The sequence below is a fragment of the Neodiprion fabricii genome, chromosome 1, assembly GCF_021155785.1.
Source record: "Neodiprion fabricii isolate iyNeoFabr1 chromosome 1, iyNeoFabr1.1, whole genome shotgun sequence".
NCBI classification, from domain to species: domain Eukaryota; kingdom Metazoa; phylum Arthropoda; class Insecta; order Hymenoptera; family Diprionidae; genus Neodiprion; species Neodiprion fabricii.
In genome coordinates, this window is record NC_060239.1 from 4,792,776 (window position 1) to 4,806,991 (window position 14,216).

General features: G+C 38.8%; 1 protein-coding gene across 2 annotated transcripts in view; it reads left to right on the forward strand.

Moving 5' to 3' along the window:
* Positions 1-4,323, forward strand: part of LOC124187967 (protein held out wings) — a 42,927-nt gene extending 38,604 nt beyond the window's left edge. For both annotated transcript variants that reach the window (XM_046580178.1, XM_046580179.1), the window contains exon 8: positions 1,589-4,323. The gene's annotated coding sequence lies outside the window, so the exon portion shown is untranslated. The remainder of the gene's footprint in view (positions 1-1,588) is intronic.
* The last annotated feature ends 9,893 nt before the right edge of the window (positions 4,324-14,216 follow it).

Genomic DNA, 14,216 nt, shown 5'->3' on the forward strand with positions numbered 1-14,216 from the left:
TCAGAGAAAGAAAGAAAAGCAATTATATATATATATATCCCGAGGTGTGGAGAAGGTTGTGCCACACCGGGTCGTTATTGCAGCCAAAGTCCCACCCTCTTACGTACTATACCACTAACATCTTGACATATAATTTTATATACATATATACATATATATTACATCCTTTTTTTATCATTAGATGCAATTTTTTCACCCATCACATAGACCACCGCACAACAGCACCATATTCTTTTAATTATATTTAACTAACCAAAATGCTCCACATGGCCAAGTTGACACTAACTTTTATTACATATATATATATATGTATATATATATATATATATTTATTAATTTTTTTTTCTTCTTAATACTGTAAAATAATATTTGCTTTCGATTATGCCTGGAACTATATACTATAAATCTGTCCTACATGGCACACGCGTAACTCATGAGCCTCTGACACCCGCTTGCTGATGGGATATTATTAATCATTACAATTATTAATATAATCACAAAAACAATAACAAATATCGTCAAATGTTTTATCTCTGGCCAGTCTCTTAGTTTTCAATTAAATGCCACACTTGTTTGTAGGTCACTGTTCTGTAGTGAGAAGCGAATTGCGGAGTCAATTTTAGTGATCTATCGTTACAGCAATCCGCGGAATACGGATATTTGTAATGAATGAAATAACGTATAAACGGTTGAAACAGTTTTATACGTTAGGGTGACAAGAAATAGAAAATAATCTCAAGTACATAAATACACCAGTTGGTAGCTATTGGGTGCAGCTCTGAAATAAATTATTATATTTATATATTATACTGTTGCAGTGGCATTGATTCATAAGTTCGTTTACTTCCAAATATGTGAATTTTGTCACATAATTATTATTACTATTGTTTATTCAATTTTCGTGTCGTAATCATTCCTAATATCATAACGGCTATGTGTCGATACCACGGTATCTTTCGAATAACTGTCCTATGCGCGGGGAGGATATAAAATGGCCTCGTAATGTTATAGCTAATTACTTTTGACTGTATGAAAAAAAAAACAAAAAAAAAAAAAAAAAAACAAACAGACAATTAATAACTTATTACTAGTACAGAATTTATGTGGTTGTTTCGAAGGAGAGTTTTTTTTTTTTTTTTGTTTTTTTTTTTCTCTTTGTTTATTGTTAATGAATGTCACATTTCATTGTATACACACGATTCAAAATGCTTCATACTAATAATTTTTAATCGATACTATAATGCAAAGCAATGCGAAAAGTCTTATTTCCATTTGTTACGCTCTGAGAAAATATCACTTGTCTACGCCTCGCTACCGACGTTCTTGATTATCCATTGCGGCAAACAAAAATTATACGTTTGTCACACATTATTCTGATACTTGATTTGGGCAAAAATCAGTACGACGGGTAGCACGGTGACGGCAAGCAAATCACTTGGCATTATCATTGCTTCGCATTGAGCACATTTCTATCAGTTGATCAGCTATTAGAAAATGAATGTTAACGACGATCAATCATGATAATCAAATTACTAACAAACTGTTTTTCTTTTCTTTCTTGTTAACCCTGGTTGCCCATGGCCTGTAGGCTTGGAGTGCTAACAATGGAATCCACTCGCCCCGTGCTAACACCTGGACTCTGGAAGAGCATCCGCGTACGATTGATTCGTCAGACAGCCGACCACCTTCGCCGCCCGCGTCACCAGCCCTGTTCGTCGAGCCTATATCTATCCTGCATCCCATCCGTGTCTCAGATTTTGTATTTTTTGGTTCCAATTTGGAGTCCGATAAAAATTTTCGCAACGCCGGATGCAGCTACGAATATTGACCGAACATTTTCTGAGTTTCTGATTCTTTGTCTTTGCATCGGCGTTGCTATAAAATATGTTGGATATTCCTAATCTTGAAAGACAATGATGAAGACACTGCTGTAAATTTTTATTGTATTCGTTTAATATCAATATTACACTAGCGTGTGTATGCGAGAGAAAACATTCAAATATTGTACAACGCATCGTAAAGTCACTCGCGCATATAACGATCACAGGTGTGATTTTTTTCATCTTATCAACTTCGGTACACTATAAGGCAAATCAAAGCTTAGCTGCTTTTGTCAATTATATCATTGACTGCGTACTGGCACAGGCCGTAGCTTGTGATTGTTCGTTACATGTTTTATCGTGAAATGTATTCGGTTCATCGAATATTTGGGATTGAAAACCACTCACATCCCATCTTTGCTACAGTAACTTTTGGCGATTCAAAAACAGCAAGCCTCGCTGCAGTCATTTTAATTTCCATCATTCATTTCACAATCTCTACAAACCGCTTGCTAAGGTTGCATATAATTTATTACCCTGTGTACAGCCAGCGTACTTACAGAGTCGCAGTAACATCTTAAGCTGTGTGTTTGACACATCAGTGACAGAAACAGTGTTTGACACATCCCGGTTTTCTTTCGTAGTTTTATATACAATTAGTGCAAAAAAAACCAATACGAGAATCGAAATGATATGCAATCAAAACGATTACAGGGTGAAGATATGGAATACTTTCACCAATGCTCTTGAGAAGAAACACTCTAGCTTTCGTAAAAAATTATATTTCATTTTTATTTTTTTGTTTTTCGGAGAGAAAAGATAAGACCGAGATTAATTGAAGAAAACTCTGCACGCAGGTGTTGAGGTACAACAATAGCATGGTGAATACGATTTTATTGATGAAATAACATCCGATAGATCTATTGCTAGCACTTTCCGTTACGAAATTATTATCTCTTAAGAATATATATATAAATAAATTTATGTAATTTGTTAATAAGTGTGAGAGTGAATGAGTGAGAGCGAATTACTTAATGTTGATCAACGTTACATCATATAATTACGTCGTGTTAACTTATAGGTCTGCCATAAATATAACTTTAAGAATTTTAGTTATACATTATTCTGTTTTGTATAATTATTATTTCCAAATTTAGTATGCCCCAATCAATTAGACAGATGCAGGAAAATGAATTCATTCAGAAGCATCCTGAAAATTATTATAATCGGTAGCTCGCCTTTCTTGTACATACATGCTTAAAGCATAGCTACACTTGGAGTGATCTGCAATCTACTTAAGTTCATGTTATCTCAAATTCTGAATTATTTTATTATTATTATTATTATTATTATTATTAAATTTATCATTATTTTACGTAGATGTTAGCTATATACAATGATGAGAATCTCTTTATGCCTGTATTATCTATATATATACATGTATATGTATATAATAATACAACACATGCGTCCATTTACCGTAACGAATGTAAATTATACCTATGGCACTTGACCATAAGTATAAATGAACCCGTGTAAGCATTTGTTCGCATGGGATGTGTACATTCATCAACAGATACATATATGTATATATATATATATATATATACATATTTATACACATCAAAATATATATGTATACATAGTAAATGATATATATTTTGCCTTAAAGCATTATTGTTAGTAAAATGAATATTTCAGTTTAAATTTATTGCAATAGTTACACATAGTAAATATATTCGGATCTTAGTTGCATATGATATATTTTATTTCTATGTTAGCACACGCTCATTATTGACGCGGCGTGCAGGATTTCGTGGCAATATTTAATAATATGCGGGCAGCAATACAAAATAGTCGTGATTTTATTATCTCTGTGAAGATCTGATTTAAAGAAATTATGGTACTTCGTATAAATTTGTAGAGATTTTAAGTTGCAATTAAATCGCAATATTGTTTAAATAGTAAATAAAAAGAAATTATAATTATAGATTAAAAAGTTTTTGCCTAACGTCGGTACCACGTTGTTTTGCGATTTATCTTAATTGCTTACCTTTCGATTTTGTCTCTTACGAGAGAAAGAATGATGTTGCAATTGATACGTTTATTGGTAATTCAGGTTTATCCATTATACACTTTAGAGTTAATATGGTGAGCTAAAGTCAAAGTAGAGAAGGTTTACTAATCTCAGGATAAGATCGTCGCAGACATGGAAGTATGCCTACTCCAAACCGACAACGTATGGAAAATCGTATGAACAAGATATTAATTTTTGTCTTGTTCTGAATGGAATCCTCAACTGGTGATGACGTCTTTCCCGTACGGTTATAGATTCTTGGATATTTCATGAACGTTTGTAGCCGTACACATGACACAAAGAAGATGCAAGTACCAATACAGTGACACATCGCTAGCAAACTGGAGAACGGCGCGTTCAATACACGCACCCATATTGTACTTTGTGAAACGTGTTATGAAATAAAAATTTGACGTTGTCTTGAAATACATGAAAGATGAGAGTAAGACCCTGTGTATGAAGTTCCCTACTTCTGCTACCCCTTTACAGCCGAGCCAATAATACAAAAGAAATATTTATACACGAGTTTGGGCGTGTTACAATTTGGCTTTACCTACGTATCCAGGACTCGATGATATACTTGACAGTCACAGAAACAAGTCAGGATGAGAAAATTACTCTGCTTTCGGCATAAGCTATTCTAGCTAGACGCGATATGACATTTTCATGAAGATGGTCCGTACAGATTCCAGGAAAGTTAATTCATGATGATACGAATATGGTAAGACTCATCAAATAGTAATACTTACAAAGGCTCGCCGGTTTTGTGCTATGACGTACAAACAATTTCGGTGCCTGGGAGTTATATGGTCTGAACGAAAATGGCTGACGACTTTGTATTTTTCGTGAAAATATCAAAATAAATTCTTTGGGGCGTTGCTCGGACGTAATTATGCGTGAGAAATCGATTGGGCGCAGTCCCAATACGCTGCGATCAACGCATCGAAAGTTACAGCCAAAAAACGAAAACCTGAATTTTCGACATTTTTCAGCAGGTGCTTTTTTCCTCGTATCTTCTCTCCCGTTGAGCCCACGCTCCATTTGCTGCGTTTTCTGAGTTCCTTGGGGTCCAATTGGTCGGGAAAGAGTCATACGAATCAATTCTGAGACGAAAAATTTTTTGGTCAAAAAAAAAGGAAGGTTAACCCCTTTGTATTTTTGGCGAAAATTTTCGCGATTTTCAAAAGTGCTGGAATAAATTAATTGTGGCACTATTCCGACGTAATTATGCGAGAGAAATCGATTGGGCGCAGTCCCAATACGCTGCGATCAACGCATCGAAAGTTTCAGCCAAAAAACGAAAACCTGAATTTTCGACATTTTTCAGCAGGTGCTTTTTTCCTCGTATCTTCTCTCCCGTTGATCCCACGCTCCTTTTGCTGCGTTTTCTGAGTTCCTTGGGGTCCAATTGGTCGGGAAAGAGTCATACGAATCAATTCTGAGACGAAAAATTTTTTGGTCAAAAAAAAAGGAAGGTTAACCCCTTTGTATTTTTGGCGAAAATTTTCGCGATTTTCAAAAGTGCTGGAATAAATTAATTGTGGCTCTATTCCGACGTAATTTTGCGAGAGAAATCGATTGGGCGCAGTCCCAATACGCTGCGATCAACGCATCGAAAGTTACAGCCTAAAAACGAAAACCTGAATTTTCGACATTTTTCAGCAGGTGCTTTTTTCCTCGTATCTTCTCTCCCGTTGATCCCACGCTCCTTTTGCTGCGTTTTCTGAGTTCCTTGGGGTCCAATTGGTCGGGAAAGAGTCATACGAATCAATTCTGAGACGAAAAATTTTTTGGTCAAAAAAAAAGGAAGGTTAACCCCTTTGTATTTTTGGCGAAAATTTTCGCGATTTTCAAAAGTGCTGGAATAAATTAATTGTGGCACTATTCCGACGTAATTATGCGAGAGAAATCGATTGGGCGCAGTCCCAATACGCTGCGATCAACGCATCGAAAGTTACAGCCAAAAAACGAAAACCTGAATTTTCGACATTTTTCAGCAGGTGCTTTTTTCCTCGTATCTTCTCTCCCGTTGATCCCACGCTCCTTTTGCTGCGTTTTCTGAGTTCCTTGGGGTCCAATTGGTCGGGAAAGAGTCATACGAATCAATTCTGAGACGAAAAATTTTTTGGTCAAAAAAAAAGGAAGGTTAACCCCTTTGTATTTTTGGCGAAAATTTTCGCGATTTTCAAAAGTGCTGGAATAAATTAATTGTGGCACTATTCCGACGTAATTTTGCGAGAGAAATCGATTGGGCGCAGTCCCAATACGCTGCGATCAACGCATCGAAAGTTACAGCCAAAAAACGAAAACCTGAATTTTCGACATTTTTCAGCAGGTGCTTTTTTCCTCGTATCTTCTCTCCCGTTGATCCCACGCTCCTTTTGCTGCGTTTTCTGAGTTCCTTGGGGTCCAATTGGTCGGGAAAGAGTCATACGAATCAATTCTGAGACGAAAAATTTTTTGGTCAAAAAAAAAGGAAGGTTAACCCCTTTGTATTTTTGGCGAAAATTTTCGCGATTTTCAAAAGTGCTGGAATAAATTAATTGTGGCTCTATTCCGACGTAATTTTGCGAGAGAAATCGATTGGGCGCAGTCCCAATACGCTGCGATCAACGCATCGAAAGTTACAGCCTAAAAACGAAAACCTGAATTTTCGACATTTTTCAGCAGGTGCTTTTTTCCTCGTATCTTCTCTCCCGTTGATCCCACGCTCCTTTTGCTGCGTTTTCTGAGTTCCTTGGGGTCCAATTGGTCGGGGAAGAGTCATACGAATCAATTCTGAGACGAAAAATTTTTTGGTCAAAAAAAAAGGAAGGTTAACCCCTTTGTATTTTTGGCGAAAATTTTCGCGATTTTCAAAAGTGCTGGAATAAATTAATTGTGGCACTATTCCGACGTAATTTTGCGAGAGAAATCGATTGTGCGCAGTCCCAATACGCTGCGATCAACGCATCGAAAGTTACAGCCAAAAAACGAAAACCTGAATTTTCGACATTTTTCAGCAGGTGCTTTTTCCCTCGTATCTTCTCTCCCGTTGATCCCACGCTCCTTTTGCTGCGTTTTCTGAGTTCCTTGGGGTCCAATTGATCGGGAAAGAGTCATACGAATCAATTCTGAGACGAAAAATTTTATGGTCAAAAAAAAAGGAAGGTTAACCCCTTTGTATTTTTGGCCAAAATTTTCGCGATTTTCAAAAGTGCTGGAATAAATTAATTGTGGCACTATTTCGACGTAATTTTGCGAGAGAAATCGATTGGGCGCAGTCCCAATACGCTGCGATCAACGCATCGAAAGTTACAGCCAAAAAACGAAAACCTGAATTTTCGACATTTTTCAGCAGGTGCTTTTTTCCTCGTATCTCCTCTCCCGTTGATCCCACGCTCCTTTTGCTGCGTTTTCTGAGTTCCTTGGGGTCCAATCGGTCGGGAAAGAGTCATACGAATCAATTCTGAGACGAAAAATTTTTTGGTCAAAAAAAAAGGAAGGTTAACCCCTTTGTATTTTTGGCGAAAATTTTCGCGATTTTCAAAAGTGCTGGAATAAATTAATTGTAGCACTATTCCGACGTAATTTTGCGAGAGAAATCGATTGGGCGCAGTCCCAATACGCTGCGATCAACGCATCGAAAGTTTCAGCCAAAAAACGAAAACCTGAATTTTCGACATTTTTCAGCAGGTGCTTTTTTCCTCGTATCTTCTCTCCCGTTGATCCCACGCTCCTTTTGCTGCGTTTTCTGAGTTCCTTGGGGTCCAATTGGTCGGGAAAGAGTCATACGAATCAATTCTGAGACGAAAAATTTTTTGGTCAAAAAAAAAGGAAGGTTAACCCCTTTGTATTTTTGGCGAAAATTTTCGCGATTTTCAAAAGTGCTGGAATAAATTAATTGTGGCTCTATTCCGACGTAATTTTGCGAGAGAAATCGATTGGGCGCAGTCCCAATACGCTGCGATCAACGCATCGAAAGTTACAGCCTAAAAACGAAAACCTGAATTTTCGACATTTTTCAGCAGGTGCTTTTTTCCTCGTATCTTCTCTCCCGTTGATCCCACGCTCCTTTTGCTGCGTTTTCTGAGTTCCTTGGGGTCCAATTGGTCGGGAAAGAGTCATACGAATCAATTCTGAGACGAAAAATTTTTTGGTCAAAAAAAAAGGAAGGTTAACCCCTTTGTATTTTTGGCGAAAATTTTCGCGATTTTCAAAAGTGCTGGAATAAATTAATTGTGGCACTATTCCGACGTAATTATGCGAGAGAAATCGATTGGGCGCAGTCCCAATACGCTGCGATCAACGCATCGAAAGTTACAGCCAAAAAACGAAAACCTGAATTTTCGACATTTTTCAGCAGGTGCTTTTTTCCTCGTATCTTCTCTCCCGTTGATCCCACGCTCCTTTTGCTGCGTTTTCTGAGTTCCTTGGGGTCCAATTGGTCGGGAAAGAGTCATACGAATCAATTCTGAGACGAAAAATTTTTTGGTCAAAAAAAAAGGAAGGTTAACCCCTTTGTATTTTTGGCGAAAATTTTCGCGATTTTCAAAAGTGCTGGAATAAATTAATTGTGGCACTATTCCGACGTAATTTTGCGAGAGAAATCGATTGGGCGCAGTCCCAATACGCTGCGATCAACGCATCGAAAGTTACAGCCAAAAAACGAAAACCTGAATTTTCGACATTTTTCAGCAGGTGCTTTTTTCCTCGTATCTTCTCTCCCGTTGATCCCACGCTCCTTTTGCTGCGTTTTCTGAGTTCCTTGGGGTCCAATTGGTCGGGAAAGAGTCATACGAATCAATTCTGAGACGAAAAATTTTTTGGTCAAAAAAAAAGGAAGGTTAACCCCTTTGTATTTTTGGCGAAAATTTTCGCGATTTTCAAAAGTGCTGGAATAAATTAATTGTGGCTCTATTCCGACGTAATTTTGCGAGAGAAATCGATTGGGCGCAGTCCCAATACGCTGCGATCAACGCATCGAAAGTTACAGCCTAAAAACGAAAACCTGAATTTTCGACATTTTTCAGCAGGTGCTTTTTTCCTCGTATCTTCTCTCCCGTTGATCCCACGCTCCTTTTGCTGCGTTTTCTGAGTTCCTTGGGGTCCAATTGGTCGGGGAAGAGTCATACGAATCAATTCTGAGACGAAAAATTTTTTGGTCAAAAAAAAAGGAAGGTTAACCCCTTTGTATTTTTGGCGAAAATTTTCGCGATTTTCAAAAGTGCTGGAATAAATTAATTGTGGCACTATTCCGACGTAATTTTGCGAGAGAAATCGATTGTGCGCAGTCCCAATACGCTGCGATCAACGCATCGAAAGTTACAGCCAAAAAACGAAAACCTGAATTTTCGACATTTTTCAGCAGGTGCTTTTTCCCTCGTATCTTCTCTCCCGTTGATCCCACGCTCCTTTTGCTGCGTTTTCTGAGTTCCTTGGGGTCCAATTGATCGGGAAAGAGTCATACGAATCAATTCTGAGACGAAAAATTTTATGGTCAAAAAAAAAGGAAGGTTAACCCCTTTGTATTTTTGGCCAAAATTTTCGCGATTTTCAAAAGTGCTGGAATAAATTAATTGTGGCACTATTTCGACGTAATTTTGCGAGAGAAATCGATTGGGCGCAGTCCCAATACGCTGCGATCAACGCATCGAAAGTTACAGCCAAAAAACGAAAACCTGAATTTTCGACATTTTTCAGCAGGTGCTTTTTTCCTCGTATCTCCTCTCCCGTTGATCCCACGCTCCTTTTGCTGCGTTTTCTGAGTTCCTTGGGGTCCAATCGGTCGGGAAAGAGTCATACGAATCAATTCTGAGACGAAAAATTTTTTGGTCAAAAAAAAAGGAAGGTTAACCCCTTTGTATTTTTGGCGAAAATTTTCGCGATTTTCAAAAGTGCTGGAATAAATTAATTGTGGCACTATTCCGACGTAATTTTGCGAGAGAAATCGATTGGGCGCAGTCCCAATACGCTGCGATCAACGCATCGAAAGTTACAGCCAAAAAACGAAAACCTGAATTTTCGACATTTTTCAGCAGGTGCTTTTTTCCTCGTATCTTCTCTCCCGTTGATCCCACGCTCCTTTCGCTGCGTTTTCTGAGTTCCTTGGGGTCCAATTGGTCGGGAAAGAGTCATACGAATCAATTCTGAGACGAAAAATTTTTTGGTCGAAAAAAAAGGAAGGTTAACCCCTTTGTATTTTTGGCGAAAATTTTCGCGATTTTCAAAAGTGCTGGAATAAATTAATTGTGGCACTATTCCGACGTAATTTTGCGAGAGAAATCGATTGGGCGCAGTCCCAATACGCTGCGATCAACGCATCGAAAGTTACAGCCAAAAAACGAAAACCTGAATTTTCGACATTTTTCAGCAGGTGCTTTTTTCCTCGTATCTTCTCTCCCGTTGATCCCACGCTCCTTTTGCTGCGTTTTCTGAGTTCCTTGGGGTCCAATTGGTCGGGAAAGAGTCATACGAATCAATTCTGAGACGAAAAATTTTTTGGTCGAAAAAAAAGGAAGGTTAACCCCTTTGTATTTTTGGCGAAAATTTTCGCGATTTTCAAAAGTGCTGGAATAAATTAATTGTGGCACTATTCCGACGTAATTTTGCGAGAGAAATCGATTGGGCGCAGTCCCAATACGCTGCGATCAACGCATCGAAAGTTACAGCCAAAAAACGAAAACCTGAATTTTCGACATTTTTCAGCAGGTGCTTTTTTCCTCGTATCTTCTCTCCCGTTGATCCCACGCTCCTTTTGCTGCGTTTTCTGAGTTCCTTGGGGTCCAATTGATCGGGAAAGAGTCATACGAATCAATTCTGAGACGAAAAATTTTATGGTCAAAAAATAAGGAAGGTTAACCCCTTCGTATTTTTGGCGAAAATTTTCGCGATTTTCAAAAGTGCTGGAATAAATTAATTGTGGCACTATTCCGACGTAATTTTGCGAGAGAAATCGATTGGGCGCAGTCCCAATACGCTGCGATCAACGCATCGAAAGTTACAGCCAAAAAACGAAAACCTGAATTTTCGACATTTTTCAGCAGGTGCTTTTTTCCTCGTATCTTCTCTCCCGTTGATCCCACGCTCCTTTTGCTGCGTTTTCTGAGTTCCTTGGGGTCCAATTGGTCGGGAAAGAGTCATACGAATCAATTCTGAGACGAAAAATTTTTTGGTCGAAAAAAAAGGAAGGTTAACCCCTTTGTATTTTTGGCGAAAATTTTCGCGATTTTCAAAAGTGCTGGAATAAATTAATTGTGGCACTATTCCGACGTAATTTTGCGAGAGAAATCGATTGGGCGCAGTCCCAATACGCTGCGATCAACGCATCGAAAGTTACAGCCAAAAAACGAAAACCTGAATTTTCGACATTTTTCAGCAGGTGCTTTTTTCCTCGTATCTTCTCTCCCGTTGATCCCACGCTCCTTTTGCTGCGTTTTCTGAGTTCCTTGGGGTCCAATTGGTCGGGAAAGAGTCATACGAATCAATTCTGAGACGAAAAATTTTTTGGTCGAAAAAAAAGGAAGGTTAACCCCTTTGTATTTTTGGCGAAAATTTTCGCGATTTTCAAAAGTGCTGGAATAAATTAATTGTGGCACTATTCCGACGTAATTTTGCGAGAGAAATCGATTGGGCGCAGTCCCAATACGCTGCGATCAACGCATCGAAAGTTACAGCCAAAAAACGAAAACCTGAATTTTCGACATTTTTCAGCAGGTGCTTTTTTCCTCGTATCTTCTCTCCCGTTGATCCCACGCTCCTTTTGCTGCGTTTTCTGAGTTCCTTGGGGTCCAATTGGTCGGGAAAGAGTCATACGAATCAATTCTGAGACGAAAAATTTTTTGGTCGAAAAAAAAGGAAGGTTAACCCCTTTGTATTTTTGGCGAAAATTTTCGCGATTTTCAAAAGTGCTGGAATAAATTAATTGTGGCACTATTCCGACGTAATTTTGCGAGAGAAATCGATTGGGCGCAGTCCCAATACGCTGCGATCAACGCATCGAAAGTTACAGCCAAAAAACGAAAACCTGAATTTTCGACATTTTTCAGCAGGTGCTTTTTTCCTCGTATCTTCTCTCCCGTTGATCCCACGCTCCTTTTGCTGCGTTTTCTGAGTTCCTTGGGGTCCAATTGGTCGGGAAAGAGTCATACGAATCAATTCTGAGACGAAAAATTTTTTGGTCAAAAAAAAAGGAAGGTTAACCCCTTTGTATTTTTGGCGAAAATTTTCGCGATTTTCAAAAGTGCTGGAATAAATTAATTGTGGCACTATTCCGACGTAATTTTGCGAGAGAAATCGATTGGGCGCAGTCCCAATACGCTGCGATCAACGCATCGAAAGTTACAGCCAAAAAACGAAAACCTGAATTTTCGACATTTTTCAGCAGGTGCTTTTTTCCTCGTATCTTCTCTCCCGTTGATCCCACGCTCCTTTTGCTGCGTTTTCTGAGTTCCTTGGGGTCCAATTGGTCGGGAAAGAGTCATACGAATCAATTCTGAGACGAAAAATTTTTTGGTCAAAAAAAAAGGAAGGTTAACCCCTTTGTATTTTTGGCGAAAATTTTCGCGATTTTCAAAAGTGCTGGAATAAATTAATTGTGGCACTATTCCGACGTAATTTTGCGAGAGAAATCGATTGGGCGCAGTCCCAATACGCTGCGATCAACGCATCGAAAGTTACAGCCAAAAAACGAAAACCTGAATTTTCGACATTTTTCAGCAGGTGCTTTTTTGTCGTATCTTCTCTCCCGTTGATCCCACGCTCCTTTTGCTGCGTTTTCTGAGTTCCTTGGGGTCCAATTGGTCGGGAAAGAGTCATACGAATCAATTCTGAGACGAAAAATTTTTTGGTCAAAAAAAAAGGAAGGTTAACCCCTTTGTATTTTTGGCGAAAATTTTCGCGATTTTCAAAAGTGCTGGAATAAATTAATTGTGGCTCTATTCCGACGTAATTTTGCGAGAGAAATCGATTGGGCGCAGTCCCAATACGCTGCGATCAACGCATCGAAAGTTACAGCCTAAAAACGAAAACCTGAATTTTCGACATTTTTCAGCAGGTGCTTTTTTCCTCGTATCTTCTCTCCCGTTGATCCCACGCTCCTTTTGCTGCGTTTTCTGAGTTCCTTGGGGTCCAATTGGTCGGGAAAGAGTCATACGAATCAATTCTGAGACGAAAAATTTTTTGGTCAAAAAAAAAGGAAGGTTAACCCCTTTGTATTTTTGGCGAAAATTTTCGCGATTTTCAAAAGTGCTGGAATAAATTAATTGTGGCACTATTCCGACGTAATTTTGCGAGAGAAATCGATTGGGCGCAGTCCCAATACGCTGCGATCAACGCATCGAAAGTTACAGCCAAAAAACGAAAACCTGAATTTTCGACATTTTTCAGCAGGTGCTTTTTTGTCGTATCTTCTCTCCCGTTGATCCCACGCTCCTTTTGCTGCGTTTTCTGAGTTCCTTGGGGTCCAATTGGTCGGGAAAGAGTCATACGAATCAATTCTGAGACGAAAAATTTTTTGGTCAAAAAAAAAGGAAGGTTAACCCCTTTGTATTTTTGGCGAAAATTTTCGCGATTTTCAAAAGTGCTGGAATAAATTAATTGTGGCACTATTCCGACGTAATTTTGCGAGAGAAATCGATTGGGCGCAGTCCCAATACGCTGCGATCAACGCATCGAAAGTTACAGCCAAAAAACGAAAACCTGAATTTTCGACATTTTTCAGCAGGTGCTTTTTTCCTCGTATCTTCTCTCCCGTTGATCCCACGCTCCTTTTGCTGCGTTTTCTGAGTTCCTTGGGGTCCAATTGATCGGGAAAGAGTCATACGAATCAATTCTGAGACGAAAAATTTTATGGTCAAAAAAAAAGGAAGGTTAACCCCTTTGTATTTTTGGCGAAAATTTTCGCGATTTTCAAAAGTGCTGGAATAAATTAATTGTGGCACTATTCCGACGTAATTTTGCGAGAGAAATCGATTGGGCGCAGTCCCAATACGCTGCGATCAACGCATCGAAAGTTACAGCCAAAAAACGAAAACCTGAATTTTCGACATTTTTCAGCAGGTGCTTTTTTGTCGTATCTTCTCTCCCGTTGATCCCACGCTCCTTTTGCTGCGTTTTCTGAGTTCCTTGGGGTCCAATTGGTCGGGAAAGAGTCATACGAATCAATTCTGAGACGAAAAATTTTTTGGTCAAAAAAAAAGGAAGGTTAACCCCTTTGTATTTTTGGCGAAAATTTTCGCGATTTTCAAAAGTGCTGGAATAAATTAATTGTGGCACTATTCCGACGTAATTTTGCGAGAGAAATCGATTGGGCGCAGTCCCAATACGCTGCGATCAACGCA